At 44.0% G+C, this 25,790-nt stretch overlaps 1 long non-coding RNA gene across 1 annotated transcript; it reads left to right on the top strand.

Annotated features, from left to right (window-relative positions):
• LOC102189262 lies at positions 1,376–25,428 on the top strand. The gene is made up of 3 exons (XR_001295446.2): positions 1,376–1,472; positions 19,794–19,986; positions 25,312–25,428. It is a non-coding gene; the product is annotated as an uncharacterized LOC102189262 (long non-coding RNA).

The raw sequence follows: 25,790 nt of genomic DNA, 5'->3' as shown, positions 1-25,790 counted from the left end.
TTCTCCTGAGGTCCTTTCTCTTGGCTTGGTCTTCACATGGTCTTCCCCTATATATGTCTATTCCCAGATTTCCTCTTCTAATAAAGGAACCAGTCATACTGCCTTAGTGCCCATCCTAATGACCCCATTTTAACTCAGCTACTTCTTTAAATGGAGAAGGAAATGACAACCCATGCCAGTACTCCTGCCTGGAGAATTCCATGGATGGAGGAGCCTGGTAGGGTACCGTCCACGGGTCCGCAAAGAGTCAGGCACAACTGAGCAACTTCATTTTCTCTCTATAGTTCCTTTTGGAGAAGGAAATGGTAACCCACTCCAGAGTTCTTGCCTGGAGAATCCCATGGACAGGGGGGCCTGGTGGGCTACAGTCTCTGGGGTTGCAGAGAGTCAGACACGACTAAGCAACTAACACACACACGTACACATACACACTTCTTTAAAGACCTTATATCCAAATACATTCATAATTCTGAGATACTGGGGGTGGGTAGGACTTCAACATATAAATTTTAGAGGGACACAGTTCAGCCCATAACAGATGGGCTATTTTGTGTGTGGGAGGGACATGAAGCATTGGGGACTCAGTTGACCATGGTAGGCAGAATTCTAGGATGGTTGCCAAGATTCCTGCCCCCCTGGGATATATACCCTTTATAATCCTTTCCCCTTGGTGTGACTGGGAACTATGACTATGATAGGGTAGTCACTCCTGTGATTACCTTTTATTTTATAAGGCTCCATTTTAACAGACTGGAGGGGATTAGCTTTTCTTTCCAGCCTTAAAGAAATAAGTGGCCAGGTTGTGCGAGAGCCACAAGGCCAGGGAGGACCTCTAGGAGCTGAAATTAGCCCCCAATGACACCCAGCAAGAAAGCAAGGACCTCAGTCCTACAGCCACAAGGAACCAAACTCTGCCAGCAACCATATGAGCTTGGAAGGAAAAGCAAATGTTCCATAATGAAATGCAACCCAGCTGATACTTTGATTGCAGTCCTGAGCAGGGGACACCACTAAGCCATGCCTGGACCCCTGGCCCACAGGAACTGGATGATAATAAATGCATGAGGTTTTAGATGAAGTCTGTGGTAATGTTACATGGCAATTTTTCAGAAAACTAATATACCCTCTGCAGTTGCAAATCCTTGTTTGCTGTTGGCTATCACTCTCTACACTTGCTACACTTCCCAAGATCTAACCAGCACTCGACTTCTACCAACAAACAAACATGCAAACGAACAGTTTTTGCAATGAGTATTGGGATTCCTTAAGTGTCCATTAAGCTCACTTCTGCTTCTGGGGAGTCTCTAGGCTTGGATTTCATGGAAGGAGCCAGCAGCTGGTACCAGTTTGTTATTTTGTCTCCATAGTACCCAGATATGCATTTGAAGAAGATCCCCCTTGATTCTACATGGTGAGTGAATTGGCAAGACCAGCTGCAGGACAGCAGTTAGGAGCCTGCTGTAGAAGGCCAGGTGAGAGATGACAGTGACTTGACTAGGTGATGGCGTGGAATCTGGGGAGAAGGGCTTGGATTTGAGAAAAGGCAGTAGAAGTCACTCTCAACCTCAGTGCCCAGAGATAACCAGTGTTAATATCAATATTAACCATGTTTATATTTTGGTGCATTTTCTTTTGTCTTTCTTTTCTAAATGTGTATATATGTAATACTTTATTTTTAAAGTGATGGGATGACATTGTGTTTATAATTTTGTATACTGATAATTACCCTTATCTTGTGGTCAATTATCTGAAGAATTCAATATTGTTTTAAAATATTATATTTAATAAGTCATTGTCTTTTTCGTGGTCCCTGCTGCATGTGGGCTCAGTCACTCAGTCAGACTCTTTTCGACCCCATGGACTGTAGCCTGCCAGGCTCCTCTGCCCATGGGATTTCCCAGGCAAGAATACTGGAGTGGCTTGCCATTTCCTCCTCCAGGGGATCTTCCTGATTTAGGGATCTAATCCAGGCCTCCTGCATTAGTATATGGATTCTTTATCATTAACGCCACCTGGGAAGCCCTCATGGTCCCTGGGGCCATCCTAAAACATATTAATGGAAAATACCTAGAAGAATTCAGGAGAGAAAAATGGAGTGAATGATGCTGAGAGCTAGGAGGAGCATACACCCATAGATGTCCCCGGATTATCTGACTATGAGAGAGGGTAAGAGTTGATACCATCTGTATTGAGCTTAAAGTTGGCAGCTGTGGTTTGGAAATACTGGAGTGGGTTGCCATGCCCTCCTCCAGGACATCTTCCCAACCCAGGGATCAAACCCGTGTCTCCTGTGGCTCCTGCATTGCAAGTGGATTCTTTACTGGTGTGCTACCAGGGAAGCCCATTACAACTATTCTGTGCTGCACTGTGCTGTGCTTAGTCACTCAGTCATGTTTGATTTTTTGAGACCCCATGGACGTAACCCGCCAGGCTCCTCTGTCCATGGCGAGTCTCTAGGCAAGAATATTGGAGTGGGTTGCCATTCCCTCCTCCAGGGGATCTTCCCAACCCAGAAATCAAACCAGGGTCTCCTGCATCGCAGGCAGATTCTTTATCATAATGCCATTTTTCGACCCTGTGGACTGCAGCACACCAGGCCTCCTTGTCCTTCACCATCTCCCAGAGCTTGCTCAAACTCATGTCCATTGAGTTGGTGATGCCATCCAACCATCTCATCCCCTACTGCCCACTGCTCCTCCTGCCTTCAATCTTTCCCAGCATCAGGGTCTTTTCTAATAAGTCAGCTCTTCGCATCAGGTGGCCAAAGTATTGGAACTTCAGCTTCAGCATCAGTCCTTCCAATGAATATTCAGGACTGATTTCCTTTAGGATGGACTAGTTTGATCACCTTGCAGTCCAAGGGACTCTCATGAGTCTTCTCTAACACCACAGTTCAAAAGCATCAATTCTTTAGCACTCAGCTTTCTTTATAGTCCAACTCTCATATCTGTACATGACTACTGGAAAAACCATAGCTTTTGCTTTCTTGCATACAGGGTTATTGTTATCATATTTCTAAATTCCATATATATGTGTTAATATACTGTATTTAGAACAGACTTTTGGACTCTGTGGGAGAGGGAGAGGGTGGGATGATTTGGGAGAATGGCATTGAAACATGTATAATATCATGTAAGAAACGAATCACCAGTCTAGGTTCGATGCAGGATACAGGATGTTTGGGGCTGGTGCACTGGGATGACCCAGAGAGATGGTATGGAGAGGGAGGTGGGAGGGGGGTTCAGGATTGGGAACTCATATACACCCGTGGCAGATTCATGTTGATGTATGGCAAAACCAATACAGTATTGTAAAGTAAAATAAAGTAAAATTAAAAAACGAAAAAACCATAGCTTTGACTAGACAGGCATCTGTCAGCAAAGTAATGTCTCTGCTTTTTAATATGCTGTCTAGGTTGGTCATAGCTCTTCTTCCGAGGAGCAAATATCTTTTAATTTCATGGCTGCAGTCACCATCTGCAGTGATTTTGGAGTCCAAGAAAAAATAAAGTCTGTCACTCTTTCCATTGTTTCCCCATCTATTTGCCATGAAGGGATAGGACCAGATGCCATGATCTTAGTTTTCTGAATGGTGAGTTTTAAGCCAGCTTTCACTCTACTCTTTCACCTTCATCAAGAGGCTCTTTAGTTCCTCTTCATATTCTACCGTAACGGTGGTGTCATCTGCATATCTGAGGTTATTGGTATTTCTCCAGGCAATCTTGATTCCAGGTTGTGCCTCATCCAGCCTGACATTTTGCCTACTGTCCTACAATTCTAGTGGGTGCTTAATGTGATCTGGAGTAGATAAGGGTAAATTTTCAAATAGTCTTTTTTAGTATATATCTAATTTTATTTATTTGCTTTTGGCTGTGCTGGATCTTCACTGCTGCAAGAGCTTTTCTCTAGTCACAGCGAGGGGAGGTTACTCTTGGTTGCTGTGTGCAGGCTTCTCATTGTGGTGGCTTCTTTTATTGCAGTTCCTGGGCTCTACAGCACAGGCTCAATAGTTGTGGTTCATGGGCTTAGTTACTCTGTGGCATGTGGCATCTTCCAGGACCCTAGATCGGATCTATGTTTCTGGCATTGTCAGGCAGATTATTTACCACTGAGCTACCAGGGAAGCAAGAACAAGTTGGATAGTAGAGAAATTGGCTGTTTAAATATTTTTTTAAAATTAAGTCCACTAAGCGACAAATCAACTATCCTTCAAGAATCTATACATTCTACTCAGGTCCCACTAACTTCCCTGCAACCCTCTTCTCAGAACTTGCTTTCTGGTTTCTAGAAGTCCTTACATAGATTACACAATACACACACACACACATATACACAAAACCTCCCGCCGCTGCACCCGCCCCTCTCCCATGAGTGCAGGGCAAGGCAAGTGGTCAAGTTAGTGGAGACTTATCTTTGGTCTCGTCTAACAAGTCTCTCCTCCCACTTTGCATTCCCCAAACCTATCTCCACTCTTCACCTTCCCCTACCAGGGACAAAGCGGGGTCTTTTTCCCACACACACTTGGAAAGTTGTCAAATAATTTAAGCCAAGGTGTTTGCTGATAACAAATGTGCTATGGCTGATAAGGAAAGTGTTAGCTGATAGGCTTAACATCCTAGAAATATTTGCATTTTCATAGGGGCCTTCTGAAAGGAGAAGCTGTCTGGGGCCTCAAGGAAAGAAGTCACGTGTTGGGCTGGCTTTGGGGGCCTGAAATTTGGGGGCAGAACTCCCTAATATAGTCTCAGACCGTGTTTTCCACCCACCTGCAGTGTCCCTTTCAGATAAATGCCTGACTGCCCCTAGATGGACAGACAGATACCCCATTGGCCCAGCCAGACAGACTCCTGCTCTGCCCTCTGTCCTGCTTTCCTTCTGGTCTCTTTGGGAGCTTTGGGAAGAATGGTGAGAGTGGGAGGCTGGGGAGGGCTTGTTTCACCCCAAATTGGGAGATGTGCTGTTAGAAGATTATTTCCTTTATTGGCTGCATACATATAGGAGAAACAGTTTTCTATAAAGACTGTGATTTGAAATGAGCTACTTAAATGAGCTAGACTAGCAAATGACTCACACAGTAAAGAAACCACCTGCAATGTGGGAGACCTGGGTTCGATCCCTGAGTTGGAATCCTGGAGGAGGGCATGGCAACCCACTCCAGTACTCTTGCCTGGAGAATCCCAATGGACAGAGGAGCCTGGCGGGTTACAGTCCATGGGGTTGCAAAGAGTCGGACACGACGGAGTGACTAAGCACACACACTTAAACAAGTTGGACTAGCAAATTCTACTTACTGCACTGTTGAATATGTACATCTCCAAACTGGCAAAAGATTACATACAATTTAGTGTTGTAAAATAACAATTGATCTTGTACCTTTCCTGTGTTCTGTTGGTATAGGCTCTAAATACTCTTTCATGGGAAGAATTTACTTTTATTCCGAGATTCTTTCCTATCCTTTAAAACATCCTTCTTTTCCATGTTTGGTATTTTTCCTATGTTTGGTATTATTTCCAATCCTCTTTCTTGTGTTTCATATTATTAATATTTCTATCTTAGAAATGATTTTCTCATTTGTCACAAAATTGGCAACTCTATGTCAGTTCCTAAATTTTAAAAAAGTTACTGATTTATGAAATCCAAGGGTTAAGAACATAAAACTGAGAGTCAGAACAACCTGCATTCTGTTTCGGATTGATCTTGTGCAAATTGTTTGATCTGTGTTGGCCTCGGTTTCCTCATCTGTGAAAAGGGAGTAATTCTAGTAGTTACCTCAGAGGGTCATTTGAGGATTGCAGGAGATGGCATGCAGGTGCTGGGTTGAAACAGTGGCTCCGGGCAGGATTATGAGACTACCTGGGATGGGACTGGGTGCTTATCAGCCCAAGCAGTGGTGTGTGACCTTGCATTCTTGTTTATGCTTGGAGTCAGCCTCTTTGGAGGGAGCCTTTCCCCAACTAATAGTAATTCTTCCCCTAACATCTGATGACCATAGATGTCTCTTGCTCTCTCTCTCTTTTTTATTGTGGACTATTTTAAAAATCCTTATTGACTCTGTTCCAACATTGCTTCTGTTTTATGTTTTGGCTTTTTGGCCATGAGGCATGTGGGATCTTAGCTCCCCGAAAGGGAGAGTGTTAGTCGCTCTGTTGTGTCTGACTCTTTGTGACCCCACATACTGTAGCCCGACAGGTTCCTCTGTTGGTGGGATTCTCCAGGCAAGAATACTGGAGTGGGTTGCCATGCCTTTCTCAGGATCATCCAGACCCAGGGATTGAACCTGGGTCTCCTGCATTGCTGGCAGATTCTTTACCGTCTGAGCCACCAGGGAAGCCCATTAGCTACAGGGTTTGAAACCTCACCCTCTGTGTTGGAAGGCAAACAAAGTCTTAACCACTGGACTGCCAGGGAAGTCCCCTGTAGTGGTATCTTGACTGTAGAATTACCTGACACTAGTCTTTCCTTAGTTGTAGATAGTGGGAGTAAACAGAGCATACTCTTCAGCGAATTATGATTTTTCACTCTTAAAAGTTTAAAATTTACTTTAAATGTTCAATAAGACATATTTTTATTATTCAAAAAACTAGAGATTTAGTATTAGCAATTTTATTACCCCATATGGTTTTTTAAACTCAGAATAACCTGGAAATATTATTGCTATTTTATGGTTATGAAAATGGAGCTCGGAGAGATTAAATGGCTTTTTCAGAGCCTCTAGTTAGTAGGCTGAAGAGCTTAGGTTGGATCCTAGATCTGTTTGACTCTGAAAAACATGCTGTAGGGACTTCCCTGGTGGTCCAGTGGCTAACACTCTGTACTCCCAATGCAGGGGGCTGGGTTCAATTCCTGGTCAGAGAACTAGATCCCATGTGCTGTAACTAAGAGTTTGCAGGCCTCAACTAAAGATCCCACATGAAGATGGAAGATTTCAAGTGTTGCAACTAAGACCTGGCAAAAAAAATACAAATAATAACAAACCATGCTGTAACTATACTGTGCAGCTGCATGGTAGAGAGAGAGCATCTGCTGTCTATTTCAGTGGAAATTTTGGAGCTAGGACCCTCTTTATCACCTTGCTTGGTGAGATGAAAGTAAAATAATCCATCAGCCTTTTAACTAAATCCTTTTCCCACTCTGAGTGCTGAAGAACAAGCTTTGTCACTTAATAGCTGGGTGATTTTGAATAAATTACATACCCTCTCTGAACTTCAGCTTCTTTTCCCTGTAAAGTAGGAATAGTAACTACTGCTTCTCTCTCTAGGTTATTGTATGCGAAGATAGCTTGTTAAGCGCCATAAAGAGTTGAGATTTCCTTTTGGTGGTGGATCCCCATGATTTCCTAGCTGACTTCTCTTTCATGGATCTGTTTTATTGATTAGAAAGTCGCTTGCAAGGCTATTCCTTTTATATTTCTAATTAATTGGTTTCTACTTTACCTCTAATTGTCCACTTTCTTCAACTTCCCCTTTCTACACCCCTCCCCATGCCGCCCCCCTACCCGCTGGCCCAGTTAGGCTGTCTTTCCATTACACTCTGCTGAGTACTCAGGGAGCAGAAGTTTCTCAATAGGCCATCATGGACTTCCCAGGTGGCACTAATGGTAAAGAACCCCCCTGCCAAAGCAAGAGACTTAGATGTGTGTTCGATCCTTGGGTTGGGAAGATCCCCTGGAGGATGGCATGGCTACCCACTCCAATATTCTTGCCTAAAGAATCCCAGAGATTCTGGTGAGCTACAGTCCATAGGGTTGCAAAGAGCTGGACATGACTGGGTGACTTAGCAGAGCGCAGCACAGAAGTTTTTCAAGTGCCTGGTATTTTGGTCCATTTCATACTCTCTGCCCCATCCTGCCCCTGTCCTTGGCTTTTGGTTAGTTGTGCTTAAATAATCTCCAGGGCTCTAGGGCATTACTGGATTTTAAAATTCTGCCTTCTAGTATTTTTCTTAACACTCCTGTTTTCTTATAAACCCGTTTTCCAGGCAAGACAGGTGATTGCACGTGCAAACAGTGAGGAACAGTGGTTCCTGACCTTGGAAGGTGGCGTGCTGGAATAGGTGATGTCAGTGGTGTCAGAAATGTCACAGCATTCAATGGGCTTCAGTCCTCCTTCTAAATGGGCTTCAGTGTTCTAAGTCTGCATTTGGGATCAAAAACATGGAGACATGCTCTCCTCAAGATGGTCCTCTTCTAAGTGTTAAAGATATTCTCAAGCTACCACTCTCCTTTCCCTGAGGAGTGACTGTGCCCAGGTAGGCATTGAGGGAGTGTCAGAAAGGAGACACAGTCTTGACCAGGAGGGCTATTGGGGACAATACTCACAGATGACAGAGCAACAGCTAAGGAGAGGCATTCGTCCTCACTGGGCTTCTTCACACCCCACTCCCAAAGAGGTCAGTGTCAACTTGCGCCAACCCCAGGCTTCTGGAGGCCTCATAAAAATAAAAATGAATTCCTCCTTTCCCTCCTCAAATAAAAGTCAGTCTCAAAACAGCACTTACATCAGTTCATATCTAATCTCCAGTATGTACTAGGGACAATCTTGTCTAAGGACAACTCCCTGCATAAAGCCTGGTGTCTCAGAGCTCCCATTACAGCCTTGCATTCACCCCAGAGAGACCCTTGGCCTGTGTGGGCCTCACACTCCTGCACCCTGTCCCCAGGGCACCCCAGGGAGTCAGGCTGGATGAGGAAAGCAGTTGCTCCCTGGATCCCTGCAGAGAGAAGGAAGACTTTTCCCATTTGATTTCTCCTAAGCTCTGGCCCTGGAGAAGGAACAGGCAACTCACCCCAGCAATCATGCCTGAGAAATCCTATGGACAGAGGAGCCTGGCGGGCTACAATCCATGGGGTCGTAAAGAGTCAGACACGACTTAGCAACTAAATGACAACAACAAGCAGCTCTGGCCCAAGCGGCGCCCTTACTACATCATCTCCCTGGACTGAGCTGGAAGCATCTCTCCAGAGGCTGTGTGGTATGAGGAACATGTCTTCTATCTCTCGAGAAGACTCAGTCCACTGTATTAGTTTACCAGGGCCGCCATAACAAAGTACCGACAACTGGGTGGCTTAAAGCACAAGAGTTTATTCTCAAACAACAGAAGTCTTTTTATTTTTATTTTAATCTTTTGGCCGCACCATGTGGCATGCCCATGATCAGGGACTGAACCCTCGATCTCTGCAGTGGAAGCGTGGAGTCCTAATTGCTGGATCAGCATGGAAATCCCTCAAACAATGGAAGTTTATTCTTAGTTTTAGAGGCTTAAAGTCTGAGATCAAGATACTGGCAGCATTGGTTCCTTCTGATGGTGTGAGGGACAATCTGCCTGTGCTCTAGCTCTGGCAGTATTTGGTGATCCTTGGCGTCCCTGGTGGCTCAGACAGTAAAGAATCTGTCTGCAGTGTAGGAGACCCGGGTTCAATTCCTGGGTTGGGAAGATTCCCTTGGAAATAGAATGGCGGGTCACTCCAGTATGCTTGTGTGGAGAATTCCATGGACAGAGGAACCTGGTGGGCTACAGTCCATGGGGTCACAAAGAGCCGGATGCAACTGAAGTGACTAACACACTGGCTTCTTTGTCACCCAGTCTTTGTCTTCAACATCACATGGCATTCTCTGTGTCTGTATCTTTGTCCAAATTTCCTCTCTTTATAAGGACACAGTCACACTGGATTAGGGCCCATCCTGCTGATCTCATCTTCACTTGATCATCTACAAAGATTCTATTTCCAAATAAGGTCACTTTCACAGGTACCAGAGGGTAGGACTTCAACATCTTTTTTTGGGGGCGGGGGGGGGCGGGAAGTGACACAATTCAGCACATAACAGCTACCTACCTCAGATCACTTAGCTTCCCTTCAAAATTCCTTGCTATTTCCACCCTCTGGCTCCTCCTTGGTGCCAGAGGAGTCTCCCTCTTCCTGTCCCAGGCTGGCTCCTACCCTGGTTCCCCTAATTCCATCCTATTTAACCTCCTCCCGAGACCTCCTAAGTTGGTCAGTCTGTCCTGGGCCCCTCTGTAGGATCTCCCAGGTTATAAATTTATTAGGTTTTATATCTGCTTCCATTGACCCGGCCATTGCTGTTTTATGTTCTTGTGTTTGTTTTTTCTCCTTCACAACCTGCTTCCATTTTCCTATCACTCCCTTCCACCCCTCTAAAGTTGCTCTGTAGAAAGAACTCTTATAGGGACTTCCCTGGTGGCGCGATGGATAAGAATCTACCCGCCAGTGCACGGGACACAAGTTCGATCTCTGGTCCAGGAAAATTTTACATGCCTTGGGATACATAAGCCCAAGAGCCACAACTGCTCTGCAACAGGGGAAGCCACCATAACGAGAAGCCCGGGCACTGCAACTAGAGAAGGCTTGTGCAGCAACAAAGAGCCAGGGCAGCCAAAAATAAATTCATAAATATATAAACAAATAGATAAAAGAAACAGCCCTTGTAGATGCAGGAGAGCCTGGTAGCCAAGACTGTAGGTTTTGGAGTCAGACTTCTGGGTTTCAAGTCCTGGCTCACTTAACCTCTTTCATCTGCAGTTTCGTTCTTCTGTAAGTGTGCAAAACGACACAATGACAGCATCTACTATATGAGGCATTGTGGGGATTAAGTGAGGAAATGCATGTGTTACCTTAGCACAGCTCCTGGTATACAAGTGAAGTCTCAGTTATGTGCTAGCACTTAAATTTTTGTTGATTTTGACTATTTCTTTTGCAGTGAAGATGAAAATTGTGCTTAGTTGCCCAGAAGTGTCTGACTTTTTGGGACCTCATGGACTGTAACCTGCCAGGCTCCTCTGTTCATGGGATTCTCCAGGCAAGAATACTGGAGTGAATAGCCATTCCTTTCTCCAAGAGGTCTTCCCAACCTAGGGATTGAACCTGCATCTCTTGACGGGGGTAGATTGCATTGACAGGTGGATTCTTATTCACTGTACCACCAGGGAAGTCCCAGTCCCCAATATCTTTCTATCCCTCTGTGGCCCTTAACATAATCTGTCCTATATTCCCTAGTGGGTGAGAGGACAGAGACATTCCTGTCTCATTTTCATATCTCCTGTAGGACTTTCCTGGTGGCTCAGTGGTTAAAAAAAAAACAAAAACCCGCCTGCCAATGCAGGAGACAAAAGAGACATGGGTTTGATTCCTGGGTCGGGAAGATCCCCTGGAGGAGGGCATGGCAACCCACTCCAGTATTCTTGCCTGGAGAATCCCATGGACAGAAGAGCTACAGTCCATGGGGTCACAAACAGTCAGATACTACTGAAGTGACTTAGCATGCTCGTACCCTCTAAATCAGCACTTCATACCCATAAATTCACACAATTATTAGGACTCTTGTGCTGACTTGAAGAGTACTCAACTTTCCACATCAAGCTTCTTTTTCAAAAGGACTTCATCAGCTAAGAGAGAAAGAGCAAATGTGAATGAAGGCTGAAGTGAAGCATAAAAGCAGATCTTTCCCCTGCCTGTCACCATCCATATGACTCTGAGTCTGGGGCTGGGCTGGAAATGAGAACACAGAGAATCAGACTGTGGGGAAAGAGTGGCCCCCTAAGCTGGGTCATGGCCCCCTCAAGCTTCCTCCTTCTCCAGCAGCACCAGGCTTCCTCCTTGTCATCTTGCTGCCTTACTCACTAACTCAGAATCCTCAGACAGGCAGCAACCTCTTTGTTCTGTTGGCCAGAGTTAATCAAGAACAGAGAGGCTTTCAAAGTGATGACTTTGTTCACAGAGACCTGTGGAATGCAAAGGACTTTCTTCTTCCATTTTCAGAGCAAACAGCTGAAGGCCAGGAATTTGGCTCCCCCCACCCCCAAGTTCCGGATAGTCTTCCCTTTCCTCCCCCTGGCGTCTCACCTCCAGGCCCCTCTACCCCACAAGTGCACTATCATATGACTGTACCCCTAGGGAGCTGCAATTTAATCTACAACCTGTTTCTCCAAGGAGATGGCTTTTCTGGAGCACATTTTTGGGAGACCATAGATGTTTTAGGTGTGATCATCCAGCATTCCTCGTTCTGCCCGTGACCAGCCACTCTATTAAAGCATCCTTGTGTTTCCATCAGCAGTCTCTTTGTAAACTTGTTATCTCTAGCTGCACTAGTAACCCTTCCCTCACTATCATGATTTCTCAATCCTAGTTTACCCCAAATCACTCGTGTGTTTAGAGGCCACTGCTCTGGGCATGCACATGGCTTGCTTGTGCACGTTCAGGTGCACAGCCGCCCCTGCTCTGTCATTGAAACAATCCCAACACTCCGTGCACTCCACATACTCTCAAATTAACCAAGTCTTTTTAGTCACCTGTAAAGCTGAGTTCTGTTTCTGCTGCAAATATTTTCAGGAACTAAGGGGACACTTTGTAGAGTATTTCAAGTTCACAAGAAACATTTGTAAATGAATCAAGGTATTCTTTATATCCTTATCATTTGGATTAATCTGATTTTAGTACATTAAACAGAAAGGCAGTATCTCTCCTGTGCACTAGAATTAATCCAAATTTCATGTAAGTGGAACAAATATCTAGAAATTTTGTTTTCTCACCTGACTTCAGTAATATGATATCAGTAATTCCCAGGAACCCTGGGGACAGCTGGTGTAATAGTCATCTTTCGAAAGTGGTTGGTCAACTACCACCATACCCAATAACATGGATGAATTTCCTGGACAAAATGTTGAGAGAAAGAGGCCAGGTCAAAAAAATAAAATACTATATGATCTCATGTTTTAAAGTCAAAAAATAGGAATAACAAATCTATTATGCTAGCTGTCAGGGTAGTGGCTGCTATGGGGAAGTAGTGACTGATACGAGATGTGGGAGGTGCCGTGGATGCTGGTAATATTTCTTGAACAGGTTATGTTCACTGTATGAAATTTCATTGTGCTCTACATTTGTGATTTGAGTACTGGGCTTCCCTGGTGGCTCAGAGGTTAAAGCATCTGCCTGTAATGTGGGAGACCTAAGTTCGATCTCTGGGTTGGGAAGATCCCCTGGAGAATGAAATGGCAACCCACTCCAGTATTCTTGCCTGGTGAATCCCGTCGATGGAGGAGCCTGGTGGGCTACAGTTCACGGGGTTGCAAAGAGTCGGACACGACTGAGCGACTTTACTTCACTTCTGTATATGTGTTATTTTTTTTTTTTAAAGGGAGGGTTTGTCAAGGTTCTGGATGTTGTGCTTGGGAGCAGTGTGAGGTGAGAGCAATACCTTACTGCAGCACTAAGTTATCAACTTTAATGACTTTTGAAAGTGGCAACTCCCTTATAATTCCCTCAAATGGGCATAGAAGGGCAAGTAAAAGGACATGGTATAGTGAAAGTGAAGTTGCTCAGTCGTGTCCGACTCTTTGCGACCCCATGGACTGTAGCCTATCAGGCTCCTCCGTCCATGGGATTTTCCTGGCAAGAGTGCTGGAGCGGATTGCCATTTCCTTCTCCAGGGGATCTTCCCGACCCAGGAATCGAACCTGGATCTCCCGCATTGGAGGCAGATGCTTTACCGTGGGAGCCCAGGGCTGGCCAAAAAGCTCTCAGGTTTTTCTGTAAGATCTTATGGAGAAACTCAAATGAACTTTTTGGCCAACTCAATGAAATTTAAGGAGTTTTAGGAATTGTACTGAGCATTCCTTATGTTCTTAGATATCTACTTCTGAATCCTAAAATAAGGGACCAAGGTGAGAAAGACAGTTCTCCCATTAGGAGAGCCAAAGAGAGGAAGGTAGTCTTCTTTTTGCTCCCTGGGCTGGGACATGGCTACGGCCAGGCTGTGGTCCAGGCTTGGCCAATGGCTGCTTTGGTCTCTTTGGGGCCAGTTGGAAATGCTTAAGGCAGCAGAGGCAGAGATTCAGATACCTAGGGATTCAGTGTTGAGTTTCCAGTAGAAGCAAGAGTCCATCAGCAGTGGGGTCTGCCGCAACTTTCTAGAGAATTTGTTTTTGTTGCTTGATCTAAATGAGTTCTAGTGTACCTACCCTTTCTTCAATTATGTCTGGCTTTCAAGCCTCCTTGTTGGTTGAGGATAATACCTGATACCCTTTCTAAATACCTTTTCTGATGAAAGTAATCAGAGTAAATTTCTGTTATTTATCTTCAAAAATCTTGACTAGTACAAAAGCTCCCCGGCAAAAGATATTTCCAGTTCTGCTTGCATTTCTTTACCCCAATTGTGTCATATGGCTTCTAATTCACTAACTAGAGATTATTTAGGGTTAACTATGCTCCCATTTCAAAAATACCAGCATATTTTCAGAGTAAATTAATCATTCATACTTCATTCCAAATCTAGCTGCTTGGTCCCTTACTTCTATCTAAGATCAGTACTTTAATAGGAGGGAGGAGGGAAGGGCTCAGGAAGTGTGTCATTTTGGAAAGTGGAGCATTTCAGAGAAGGCAAGAATGAGATAAGATATTAAGATGGAGATCCTTGGGAGGTCAGAGGGTCTCATGAGGTCACAAGATTCAAATGGGGTGAGGCAAAGAGGACACTGTGAAATAGGAAAGAGCTCAGAGCAGTGTATTAAAGAACCAGAGAAAAATTTTACAATTTAACTTTAGGCTGGTCTTTTTCATTTAAGTATTTTTTGTTTTGTTTTTTGTTAGGATAAGGAATTTGGAGCTCTAGCCTGTTAGAGTTCTGGGAGTGATTATAGGTGATTTATCATGTTATTGCAACTCCTAGTTTATGTACAGACACCATCAGGAGAAACAGTGTGGTTTCAGGATCCACCCTGCCAGACTAATCTTTGTAAAACAACAGGAGTTTGCTCAGAACCAGTTATGCCAGACTAAGCTCATTTCCTTTGTTGATGGGGTTACCGGGCTGGTGGGTTTCAGCAGGATATAGACCCAAGAGCCCAGGGCAGTTAAGTGGATTTGTAATTGGTTGAACAATCACACACAAAGACTCATGATTAATGAACCTGTGTCAACTTTAAGGGAGGTCTCTAGTCATTTGCTGCAGGGTCTCAGTCAACGTTTTATTAATGACTTGGATGGTTTCACAGAACATACTGATCAAATTTACTGAGAGGGTTAGTGACTGTGTTGGGTGATAAGATCAGGATTCAGAAAGCTCTCAGCAGAGGAAAGGATGTCCCAGATATAACAAGATGGGATTTGATAGGGATAAATGGGAAGCTTACACTTAGTCCTAAAGAGCCAATTATATGTGGAGAGGCTGGAGGTGACTCAGCCTAACAGGGGCCTGTTGAGAGAGACACCCTGAAGCAGGGGCGGGACATGTCTGAGTGGGCACCACTGCCCACGTCACAGCTGGGGAGTGTGGCTCCTTCTGGGTGCTGCCTCTGAGAGCAACAGGGACAAAGTGAAACGCATTCAGAGGTGGGGTCCGAAGCCATTTTGTAGGCAAGACAGCAGCTGAAGGATGTCTAGTCCAGAGACAAGAGGGCTTGGGTCAGGCCAACCATTTTTGATTATTTGTAGGCTGGTAGAGTTGAAGGTGAATTAGGTATCTATTGGTGGTCTCAAAGGGTAAAACACAGAACTGTGGGTGGGAGCTGCAGCTTCCACCTAAATTATAAAACTTTGGAAAACTTCCCCACAATTAAGGAAGAAGGAAGGCCTAGTAGTAAGCCCACAGGCTTAGGAGTTAGGGCTGGGCTTGACTTTCTCAAATATGCCACTTATTAGCTGTAGCTTTGGGCAAGTTTATTTTACTTTTGAATTTTTATGAGGATTAACTGAGATGTGATGGCACCTATGTGTGGTGTGCTACACCCAGAAACTCAATACATGAGAGCCCTTTTTAAGATGGCTGATAGTTGTTTAAAAGTTGAATGAGTGGTCTCAGATGGGAGTGAATTTCAGTACAGATGAAATGATGGAAAGGGGATTTTATGTTTCATGTGGTGGTGGTGCGGAGCTTGGTTAGTAGGGCCTCTTTAATTCTGATGTCTCTTGTACAAAGTGAAGTGGGTGTCCCAGTACATGAGGGAACAAGTGCTGTGGCTCATATCTGTATTTTATTTTCTTTCTTCCCAGAATAGCTAGGTTTTGTGATTTACAATGCCCAAGAAGTTGTTTTTATCCCCCCTCAAATTATGCACACTTAAAACTTGACCTACAGATCAGATATAAAGTGTAATTCATAATCTTAATAATAGCTTCTCTTTATTGAGGCTGGATTATAGGATAGTGGATTTGTAAAACATCTTTCATATATCTTTATGGTGACATAAGAATATTATATAATAAATAACATTTAATATGACATAGGAACATTGTATAATAAATATTATATAACATTTTAATATAATAATGTGGGAATATTCTATAATAAATGTCACAGGAACATTGAGAGGGAAGCAATTAATTCTAACTAGAGGATTAGAAAAGGCTTCTTGGAGAAAGCGACATTTGAGTTGGGTCTTAAAGAATGAGTAAAACTAATTGATGGATGTCAATGGGGGAAAGGCCTTCCAGGCTGGGAAATGGTTTAAACAAAAGCACAGAAGTAATTAGTGGAGATAATGAGCCATCTTCCCAAGGCAGACTCTGCCTTGCCATCACTGATGGTGTATGTTAGCCTGAAAGTACACAAAAGGTTTCGTAGTCAATGACTTGTTACCATTGCCCCCATACTGAGGTTATTTTTTTTGTTTTGTTGTTAAAATAGATGGAATGCCTATAATACCTATAGTCTTCCCAGGTGACGCTAGTGGTAAAGAACCTGCCTGCCAAAGCAGAGGATATAAGGGACATGGGTTCGATCCCTGGGGTTGGGAAGATCCCCTGGAGGAGGGCATGGCAGCGCACTCTAGTATTCTGGCCTGGAGAACACCATGGGCAGAGGAGCCTGATGGTCTACAGCCCACAGGGTCACGAAGAGTCAGACGTGACTAACTCGACTGAGCATGCACAATGCATATGCAGAGCCCTGAGGTCTGAGGCAGAAGACTTAGGGCAAGGTAGGGAAGGAGGTTACTTTGCCATCTGCACAGCAGGAAATGATCTCTGATCTTACACTGATGTGGGCCTTCTCCACCTTCCTGGGAGAGGTTTCTGTGGCTTTGAGAAGGCCATTTCTGGCTGGGTTAAATCCACGACCTGGAAGGGGCGCTATGGATGGGAATCCATTGACACTCAGATCTGGAGGTCTGTCACTGATTTTTCATGTATTACTTCATCCACTGGACATGGCTGGAAAGATGAGAGTGACTAGGGGCCAATGTCAGGTCACGGGAAACAAGACCCAAAGCCAGGGTGACTTTCCTATAAATGGAAGGAAAAAGATACCCCCCCTCTTTAATCTGTTTGTTCCCAGAAAACTAGGCCTTCTGGGAGCAACTATACCTATCTCTTAGACCAGCCTTAGGACAGGACCACAAGTGGTAAGAGTGGGGTTAGTGATGGCTCCAGAATTTGCATATTAGAAATTGGTGGCACTTAGGGCTTCCCAGGTGGTGCAAGTTGTAAAGAATCTGCCTGCCAATGCAGGAGACTCAAGAGATTCGGGTTCAATCCCTGGGTCAGGAAGATCCTCTGGAGTAGAAAATGGCAACCTACTCCAGTACTCTTGCTGGAAAATTCCTTGGATAGAGGAGCCTGGCAAGCTACAGTCCTTGGGGTAGCTGAGTCAGACACTGCACACACACACACACACACACACACACACACACACACACACACACAGAGGGACAGAAATCAGTTTGGAGGGGATGATAGGATTCTTTTTTAAAAAAACCTTTTTATTTTGTACTACATTATAGCCAATTAACAAACAATGTTGTGACAGTTTCAGGTGAACAGTGAAGGGATTCAGCCATATATATACATGTATCCATTCTTCCCCAAACTCCTCTCCCATCCAGGATGGCACATTTTTTATTGTTCAGTCACTCAGTCATGTCCAACTCATTGTGACCCCCATGGACTGCAGCACACCAGGCTTCCCTGCCCTTCACCATCTCCCAGAGCTTGCTCAAACTCATGTCCACTGAGTCAGTGATGCCATCCAACCATCTCATCCTCTGTCGTTCCCTTCTCCTCCTACCTACAATCTTTCCCAGCATCAGGGTCTTTTCCAATGAGTTGGCTCTTCCTAGATGCCGCATGGCCTTCCAATGAGGCTGCCGCATAGGTGTTAGGATTCTTGTCTTGAAACTGCTTTTGCATAGAAAGCACTGTTTTAATTTAGATTGTATAGCACAAACCATTAAATAAAGTGATACTTTTAAAAATACATTTTATTTAAGAGTAAGAAAATGACCATGGTCCACCTCAACGGAAGAGGTGCTGACAGAGATAAAAAGAATTGGAATTTAAGTCATCCCTTTGTGGATGGGCCATATAGAACCTGAGGCAGAGCACTGATGCCTGGGATTGTTCCTGGGCTTTAGCCCCAGACCAAAATGGGATTCAGGGATAGGACTGCAGTGTCTTTGGTGGAGAAAATGTTTAGACCTCTTTGGAGAACTGGGAAACCAGAATGGAACTCAATCAGAAGCCCAGTTGAAGAGAAGTTGTATCGTAGGTAATGACTCAGGAGCCCGGGAGTCAGCCCCACTATACCTTATCTAAGTCAGAGTATTAGTCCCATTCCACCACCCAGCATTTATTGAGCATGCACTTTTTATTAGATGTAGGAAACTAAATAGGTTGCCACAGATAGGCATATTAAGATCTTGACCTTAAAGTGCTGCAGCTTTAGGGAGATAGCGATCAAAACTAACTCTAAGATTGAGGTGGGAGTCAAGAACTAGGGAGGTGAGAGCAAGAAGCTGAGATTGTTTAGATCAAGAGTGGTAACAGCCACCATTTATTGGTCACTTACCATGTTTCATGCCCAATACTAAACCCTTTGTACATTATCTCACTCACTGTCACAATACCCCAAGAGGTAAGTGTTTATTGGATCTATTTTACTAAAAGGCTATGTGACTTGTTCAAGGTCACACAGCTAGCCTCCAAAGCCTGTGCTTGTGATGATCACACTAACAGCCACATCACAACAGGGTTGGGTGAGAGAAATGGGACAGGGTTAAGACTGGAGCAGAGTAGGCAGAGGCAGAAGCTGCCCTACCCCTTCAGTGAAGTGATGCTAACTGATGTACATATATCCAGCAGAATTTACCTCCCTAAGAAAGCATTATGATCCAGAGAAGTAAGATCTTGAACCATGATGGAAGTGGGAGAGGACGCAGCCAGTGTAGTGAGAACATATAGGGGAAGAAAGAATTTGAGACACATTTAATTAAATTTATAATCTTTATGAAGAGATGGTCCTGACTGCAGTTAAGACTTGTCCAGCAATTGGGGAGAATTTGAGAATTGAGCCAGCTGAGAGGGACGTCACTGTGTTTCTCAGTCTAGTCAAGCTGGAGCCATTCCTTCTGAGGATGAGAAAGCAACTGTAGAGAATTCTGTGTGGATTTTGGGATTAGCTCCATGAAGGATGGTGCCAGCCAAAAAGAAAAACTACAGGTCACCCAGCCTGGACTTTGACATCAAATTTGTTAGTGAGTAATTCATTAGGACTTTCATTTAATCTTCAAGTTGAATTGTTTATTGGCTAATACAGACCTTGCCCTTGAACAGTTTTTCTCTGAAATGGTAGGGAGGGTGGAGGAGATGAGAATAGGGGTAACCAGTTTTCTTACCCTGGCTGAAACTTGTAAGAAGTGAGACACAAATAAGCCATAGCATTAAACCACCCAAGGCAACAGAATAATATAGCAATTTGACTTATTTCTCAACCATACGTCTGTTATGTTCCTATTTTTGGAGGATTTCCTCCTTACTTCTTGTCACTTGAACACTGACCTCTTTCTTTCCAGGCATCACAGCTCAGTCACGCTCACAGTGTGTGTCACAAGACCCATGGGTCTGAAGAAACAGCCGCACACAGCCAGAAACCAAAATGTCGCAGGCTCCTGGGCACAGAAAGGTCAACCTACAGCGGACGACAGGGAGAGAGCATTGTTGGCAACTACCTCCAAACATCCTTGCTGATCATCAGTAAATGAGAGGGTGTGTCTGTGATGACTGTGCTGTCCCTGATGTCAAATAATCAAAGATTTTTCTTTTTTTTTACTAAATTTGATTTCTTTGCCTGTAATTTCATTCTTCAAAAAGATAGTTCTTTACATATATAATGGAATGTAGCTTAATTTTTTGACTTTTGAGAGACTTTTCACATGAATCAGTTAATTTATCTGAAGTAGGAAAAAAACCCAGTCATCCATACGGTAAGGCCCTGCATTCATAATCTTTGGTTTTGGAAAATATGGTTAAGGGACAGTGAGGAAACACATCTAATTCCCCCCACCCGTAAGGGGCAGCTCCTTGTCAGAAATGGAGTTTAAGGCAATCAGAAGCCAGGAATGAAATCTAGGAGTTTGGGCAGAGTAGTTCCCCAAAGTGAGTTCTTGGGTACAGTCTGTTGACAGAAATGGGAAAGGGAGCTAATATCCATGGTCATCTCCCTGTTCGTGACTGTGGCTAAGTGCTTCACACCTTGCCTCATCTAATCTTCCTAATCACCCTCTGAGGTAGGTATTACTAACTGCATTTGTAGATAAAGACATTGCAGTCCACCATTCAGTTCAGTTCAGTTCATTTCAGTTGCTCAGTCGTGTCCGACTCTGCGATCCCATGAATCACAGCACACCAGGCCTCCCTGTCCCTCACCATCTCCCAAAGTTTGCCCAAGTTCATGTCCATTGCATCAGTGATGCCATCCAGCCATCTCATCCTCTGTTGTCCCCTTCTCCTCCGGCCCACAATCCCTCCCAGCATCAGGTCTTTTCCAAAGAGTCAGCTCTTCGCATAAGGTGGCCAAAGTACTGGAGTTTCAGCTTTAGCATCATTCCTTCCAATGAACACCCAGGACTGATCTCCTTTAGGATGGACTGGTTGGATCTCTTTGCAGTCCAAGGGACTCTCAAGAGTCTTCTCCAGCACCCACCATTAGGGCCCCTTGAAAAGACCAAACAGTGGTTTCCTTAAGTTCAAATTTTCTTTCTCCAAGCTGTACCTATTAAGAAGCTACATTTTCCCAACAGAAGAAGTAAAAAAGCAAGGGGAAGTTTAGTTTGCTTAGAAACAATAAGACCTCCTTCTCCTCTCTGCTCATGTAACAGCCCCCACCCTTCCTCCAGTAAATCTATAGGTGATATGTCATTTGGCTTGATGACAGCCTTGGAGATGATCTTCTATTTGCACCTTCTTCACACCAGAAAGGGAGCTTTGAATCTGCCCGAGGGCTCTGATATCTTGCGTGTGAGTTGTTTGAGATAACTCTCTGGACTTAGTGTGATAAATCTGTCCTGGAAGCTTCTGCTTTGACTCAAGAGAAGCCAAATAAAAGCTTTCCGAGTACCATTGTGTACTCTCCACACAGTTTCAAAAGCATCCCAAGTGGAGGATACAATATATTGTTTTAATTACAAGGGGATAATAGGCTAAAGTAAAGGAGTTTTACCAAGAAGAAATGAGTCTCACAAAAGGAGCAATAAAAGCTACTGCTATTGTTATTACTGGTTTCATTCAGGCCTAGACCTCAGGAAACTTGGGACGGAGGCCAACTTGTACTTGAAAGCCATTCTTCCCTGCCCCATACATTCCATTCTTCTCTGGGCATCGTTTCTTTCCTCCTCTTTCATGATTTTCAGCCCCCAGAGGAGCCCAGTCCTTTCTATTGAGAAGAAAGCCTGTGTTAAATTCATTTATACAAAAGTAATAGGGATGTAATGTGTTATTCCTCCCAGAGGTATTTACATTTTAAAACTTTGGCCCAGAGAGAGTAATGCTTAATTCAAAGAAGCAAGCCTCTGTGATGGGACTGTAAGCCTTCTGGAAGCAAGAATTTCAAGAGAGATTTTTTGAGAGCTTGGACAATAATTCCTTATTTTTAATGCCAAAGCATAACAGCTTAACATAAGGCATTTGAGTAGGATGAAACTGGTTTCCTCATTCCCCCATATCAAATTTATGAAGGTGCCTGTTGGCCTTGCCTCTACAGAGGTACGGCCCTGGTTTCACTGACTGCTTTCTAAATCAGAATGACTCATTTGAGAAGTGGCATAGCTCAGCTCAAGACAATTCACTTGAGGATGTAAATTCACGTCAAATGGTGATACAAAGGAGTGAAATGCCATCGTTACCTTCAAAGTATGAAAGTCGCTCAGTCGTGGCCAGCTCTTTGTGAACCCATGGACAATGCAGTCCATGGAAGTCTCCAGGCCAGAATACTGGAATGGGTAGCTGTTCCTTTCTTCAAGGGATCTTCTCAACCCAGGGATCAACCCAGGTCTCCCACATTGTAGGCGGATTCTTTACCAGCTGAGTCACTAGGGAAGCCCAAGAATACTGGAGTGGATAGCCATTTCCTTCTCCAGGGGATCTTCCTGACCCAGGAATCAAACCAGGGTCTCCTGCATTGCAGGCAGATTCTTTTCCAACTGAGCTATCAGGGAGATTATACTTCCCCTGGGAGAGAGTGATGCTTAGACCTCAGTCTAAGCTAGGGCATTATTGAGGGCCATTAGCTTTGAAACATGAAACTTGAAAACATCTTCTGTTTTTTCCCTCTGCTCCCTTGTAGCAAGATTGCCATTTCTCTCTCTTTTTAAAAAATACTCTTTTGGCCAGCAGGTGGGGTCTTAGTTCCCCAGTCAGGGACTGAACCCATGCCCCCTGCAGTGGAAGTACAGTGTCTTAACGAGTGGACCACCAGTGAAGTACCAGGATTGCCAACTCTAATATACTGTGTAGAAGATTTGAGCCTCTGCTTGGTGGTACCAATTCATTGGGACACAAATGTACTTACTAAGCAGCTTATAGGGTCCCTTTCTCTGCAACAAATCAGCTAGATGCCATCAACAGTTCTTCCATTTATATGGTGTGATATTGTGGTTCATAGTAAGGAATGTATATTTAGTCTTCCCTGTTTCTGGCACAGAGCTCCTAAAACACTTGGGATTTCTGAGATAAAAGTGATAAAGGGGTCATTTGTTATTAACGACAAGCCCCTTTCAAGGACCCCTGAGTTTCTGTTAATAAAGTAACTTTTGGAAAGTCCCTGTTGGTATCTGTCTCCACCTCCCATTAACTCTCTCTCTGTCTTATATATTCGAGTTGCAGCCCCTTTGCCTCATATTTCTTTCTGGACCACTGTGGGCTAGACACTTGAATTGGACTATGTCTGGATTTGAGGCCACCTTCTATACCCCCATCCCCAAAGCTGATTTCTTTTTCACAGTTACTCAGTAATCTTGCTACAGTTGCCTCTGTTCTTTCACCCAGTTCAAGTTTTAGAAGGCCGGTGCAGTTCAGAACCCTCAGTTCAGTTCAGTCGCTCAGTCATGTCCGACTCTTTGTGACCCCATGAATCGCAGCACGCCAGGCCTCCCTGTCCATCACCATCTCCCGGAGTTCACTCAGACTCACATCCATCGAGTCCGTGATGCCATCCAGCCATCTCATTCTCAGTCGTCCCCTTCTCCTGCCCCCAATCTGTCCCAGCATCAGAGTCTTCCCCAATGAGTCAACACTTCGCATGAGGTGGCCAAAGTACGGGAGCTTCAGCTTCAGCATCATTCCTTCCAAAGAAATCCCAGGGTTGATCTCCTTCAGAATGGACTGGTTGGATCTCCTTGCAGTCCAAGGGACTCTCAAGAGTCTTCTCCAACACCGCAGTTCAAAAGCATCAATTCTTCGGCGCTCAGCCTTCTTCACAGTCCAACTCTCACATCCATACATGACCACAGGAAAAACCATAGCCTTGACTAGACGAAATTAAAAGATGCTTGCTCCTTGGAAGAAAAGTTATGACCAACCTAGACAGTATATTCAAAAGCAGAGACATTACTTTGCCGACTAAGGTCAGAAGCCTAGGCCCGTGTTTACTTGGGAGGGGGAGTTAGGCAGTGTGACCCCGCTTTACAAATGCGGCAGCAGCAGCCACTGTTCTTTGCGGTTATTTAGATCAATCAATGGGGACTGAGTGATTGGATGAGCCCCTGGAGAGTCCTGAGATTCTAAAATAATTTTTGGAAACCATGTAGTTTCTCCAGGAGGTATTGTGGAAGTCCGGAAACACTCCCACACCAATCTGGAAGGATAGAGTGAGGGATATATATGTATTAAGTGTAGGGAATGTGTTGGTCTTTGTACAGACAGGATTGATGATCAAAACAGAAAAGAACTATGCATCTGAGGCATCCAGCTGAATCAATCAAGGTCATCCAGCTCATGAAATGTGTTTTTCTCCAAACAGTTTATGGTGTTTGCCATCATTTTAGAGACAAGTTTCTCCAAATATGATTCCTAGACCACCTGCATTAGAATCACCTAGGGAGCAAGTTAAAATGTAGACTTCTGGGTTAGGGCCAAGATAGGATGCTCTCAGCTGCAAATAAGAGAAAAACTCAACTCAAAGTGACTCTAGGAACTGGTTAGTTCAGAGGTTCAATGATCTCTTCAGAGACATTCTTTCTATCTTTCTTCTCTTGCATCACATTTTCCCACAGGTTTGTTCCCCTCGTGCTTGGAAGATGGCTGCCAAATCTTCCAAAAGCAGCCACAGTGATATCCAGCGAAGGAAAGACTCCTTAAATGAGAGATGAACACTTTTCAAGGAATCTTTCAGCCTGGGCTGGCTTCATGGGCATGAGACATGTGCAGTCACATGGGACCCTGTGCTCAGAAAGGTCTTGTACTTGGTTTAATGCTTGCTTAAGACTCTAACTGTCTTGAAATTCCTAGTAACTTTATCTCTGAACTTGCATTTTGTAAGTGAAGTTTGATGAGGCAATGGAGCACATATGTGAGCAGAAGAGTTATGTGTCTCTGCCCTTCTTTGCTGCTGTACTCTGTCTGCAGGTAGCACAGAACGCCCAGGAGCTCAGCAAGACTCAAAGCCTATACAATGTGAGCTTGTTATGGAAGCTGCTTCAATGGAGTGTTCGTAGAATGAAAAGTAAAATAAGAAGTAAAAAAAGGTTTTTTTTTTTTTACCTTTACTTTATTTTCCCACCCAGTTCAAGTTCTAGAAGGCCAGTGCAGGTCAGAACCCCAGGCCCATGTTTACTCAGGAGGGGGTAAAGTAAAATATTTTTTTACTTCTAAGAAGTAAAATAAAACAGTTGAGTTTTGTACATACCTTTCACTGTTCTGGTAATAGCAAAGTATGTCTATGAGCTATATAATACAAATTGTGTGATTTCAGTGGTTCTGAATACAAGTTATACATTCTTATATTTGTATTTAAAATTGCTGTTACACAATATAAAAGTAAATGCATGATAATAATACACTAATAATTTAGAATTTTAATTTTTTTTTTTTACTTAGGATGAAAGTAAACAGCAAATAAAGAAATACATGACAAGATTAGAGAACCATCACAGAAGAAAGGAAGACACTTAATATTCTAGGACCTTAAATGGCAATTTTTTCTTGATTTTTGAACAAGGGGTCCTGTATTTTCATTTTACACTGGGCCTCACAAATTATGTAGCCAAACTGGAGCCTAGAAGACTTCCTATGTCTCCCTGGCCACAGTGGTCATTGGCAAGAAAAATGGGTTTACTATGATTAGTGAGAGAATGAAGCCAATGGCTATGAGGAGAAGGATTCTGACAGGAAGGAGGAAAGGGAATGAATGACTGTTGGATGGTGCAATGGATTGAAGGTGTCCCCCTCCTAGCTCATATGTTGAAGCAGCCCTAATCCCAACATGAGAGGTGAAGTATTTGGGAGGTAATTAGCCTGTGAAGGTGGAGCCCTCATAGATGGGATTAGTGCCCTTCTCAGAGGAGGCTGGAAAGCAA

Source organism: Capra hircus, chromosome 3 (assembly GCF_001704415.2).
Source record: "Capra hircus breed San Clemente chromosome 3, ASM170441v1, whole genome shotgun sequence".
Classification (NCBI taxonomy): domain Eukaryota; kingdom Metazoa; phylum Chordata; class Mammalia; order Artiodactyla; family Bovidae; genus Capra; species Capra hircus.
Note: the sequence above shows the minus strand (reverse complement) of the source record. Positions and strands in the feature narration are given on the sequence as shown.